Raw genomic sequence first — 3,046 nt, 5'->3', positions numbered from 1 at the left:
ATCACTTTCTAGTAATACTGATTCAGGTTAGAGTAGTTTTCTTAATTATACTAATAATTATATAATCAATTAAAGCTGCTAGCAAAGTGAGAAGAGGAATGTCTCTTGAAATTGATGACTGCAAATGCTGTCTTGAAGCAATGACAAGACCAGACTATCAGCCATTAGTAGATAATAAAAGAATAATAGAGAAATTACAAGAAAGAATAACATTAATGAATATGGAACTAATTACTGCAAGGAAGCACAATGAGAAGATCATGAAAGATATTGAAGGTTTATATACATGTAGTAATGATATGTGTGTCATGATTGTCATTGTTATTGTTGACTAGATATTAAAGATGATGAGTCTGAAGCTGAAGAGGATGAGTCTGAAGTTGAAGATGATGAGTCTGAAGTTGAAGAGATTGAGTATGATGGTCTAAGTGATGAAGAGGGTCAAATGTGTACAGTGAGTGAGACTGAAATAGGGAATAGACCGCTAATTTCTTTTTATTTATAGTTCTTATTATATTGTAATCATCCTGTTACTGGTGAATTAACTAGTAAATTATTTCAAGTACATAAAGATGAATTACTACCCACAGTACTGTATACAGCTTATGAGGTTTGTTATTTTTAGTTGATCTGTTTCTATTTTATTCTTTTATTTCTTTTCTCCTCATTTCTTTCTCAGTTAATGGAATTAGCTCCTCATGTTCCTATTGAGAGATGTCGTTTAGTTAAATATAATTTCATTAATCATGTAATGGAACAGTCCTTTGATCTTGATAAGGTACATATTTATCCTATAATTGTTATATTTATTATTATATTCAGTTTCAGGATCAAACTATAGGAAAACTTATGGGTGTTGCTGGATATTGTGGATTATTCCTAGAAACTTGTAGAGATATTGAGACCTTTAAGAAATACAATATTGGAGGTGAGTATGCTTGTATGATTACCATGACAATTCCTTAAATTACATGTACATGTGTTTGATGGTGTAGGTATTAATCTAAAGATATCAGTGGTTGATCTGACAACTGGTGAAATAGGACCAACTAAACCAATGAGAGGTGATGAAGGTTGGACTATTGGAAAATTAAAACAACATATAGGAGAAGTAAGAGGAAGGATATACTGTTATTTTATATTGGTCATTCCTCTCCTACCCTCTCTCGATCTCATCTTTAGTTATTTAATCTCAATTCATCATGTATGAGATTACTAATACTTGATAGAAATCTCTCAGCCTGTGATGTTATACATTTAGAAGATGTTAAAAGTTCTTTGAAGGAAGTGCTGTTTAAAGGAGATGTATTCAGTTCACACAAACTACACAGAGAGCAACTTGTAGTACCAACAGTAAGTGCTAATTGGGCAAAGCCCTTACTCTGGAAGTACTGTTTGTTTGTATGTATGTTGGGCATGGTTAGGGGCGAAGCCTCATAATGTATTACATTCTTTAAGTGCTAATTATTATTTGTGTACATTTACTCACACACTCTGTATGTCAACCGGGAACTGCAACAGTATAACTATCAATCATGCAATACATTAGAACAAGTGAGGACAATCATGCATGCCTGATTTGATGAATTCAGTTTAACCATAATGATGTGCATGTATATGCTTTTATGCTCTACAGTCTCCTTATGGGTTTTCTTTGTCAGGTTAATTAGTTTCGCCAAACAAAAGGAACATGCTATACAATATTTTAATATTTTTCTCCTCCTTACTGTTTTTGTTCATACACACACATGCTCTCTACTTTCTTAGATATATGTATCATCAGATCCTATAGATTTTTTAGAGAAGTACAAAGATAGTTTGATGTACAAATATGTTGATTTTCACTTCAACTCAATAATACTATTGGACATTACACTACCTCCTCCTCAACCTGAAGCCACTCTCACTACAACTAATGTACCTAAAGGAGGAATGATGATGAAAATTATATCAATAAATGAAGAAATTAAAAGAAGTAATAATTATTATAAAGATTATTAAATATTATGTTATTCAATGCAGAGATACAAGTACAAGTTAATAAGAGAATAACATTAGCTCAATTAAAGAAGGAGCTAGTTCCACTGATTGGTGTACCACCTACTGGTTTTAGAGTGTATGAAATCAGAAATGATGAAGAATATGAAATGGAGGGACTGGATGAGAGATTAATGAATATCATGTCTGGACCAAAAGTATTTCGATTCACTTCTCCTTTCTATTATACATTGTATGAACTAAAAGTACTTCTTTTATCTCCTATATAGTTGATAGTAAGACTGGCCCGACTGGGTAGAGCCAGAATTAAATTATATTTATTACAAGTTAACAATACAGACGTAATTAAGAATGTTAATTTTTATAATTTTATATTTTATTTTTTTAGTTTTGTAAGTATATGATGGATTCTATTTATGCTGAGGGCACACTAGTGAAAGAATTTAAGAAACAAATTATTGAAGAAGCAAAAGTACAAGGAATTGACTGTGACCTTGAATTAGACAAGTAAGTACATCATGTGACTATTATGTGACTATCATGTGACTCATTGTGTAGGATGAGATTACGTGAAAAGAGAGGAGTGTACCCTGGTATAGTATATCTTGATCATCAGACAATTCGTGCTATTAAGGAAACATATTATGTGGAACTATTGAAAGGTCATAATCTCAATATTTTAATGTTAAACTGCATGTACATGTATAGCCGATTTATTTTTTGATGAAAGGCGAAATTGACTTAACTGGTCACTTTTAGGTTAAATTTTGATGACTTCATTACCCCTTACCACATGGCAGCTAATATAACAAGCAATTTTAATTTGGTGTTTTCCTAAAATTTGCCAACTCACAAAATTTAGTCCCTCACCAATAAATACTGCTATATGATATTTTAAGTATACTGTACTTCACTTGTATTACTTTTCATTAGGACCAGAGAAGATGAAGAATCATACACAGATACAGGCATATGTTATAAGATGGCATCCATCACAATGTTCAGTTGATCCAATAGGAGAAATTTTACTGGACAATGATAATGATCT

This window comes from Amphimedon queenslandica, unplaced genomic scaffold (genome assembly GCF_000090795.2).
Source record: "Amphimedon queenslandica unplaced genomic scaffold, v1.1 AMPQUscaffold_11794, whole genome shotgun sequence".
In the NCBI taxonomy this organism is placed as follows: Eukaryota; Metazoa; Porifera; class Demospongiae; order Haplosclerida; family Niphatidae; genus Amphimedon; species Amphimedon queenslandica.
This window is presented reverse-complemented; position numbering follows the sequence as displayed.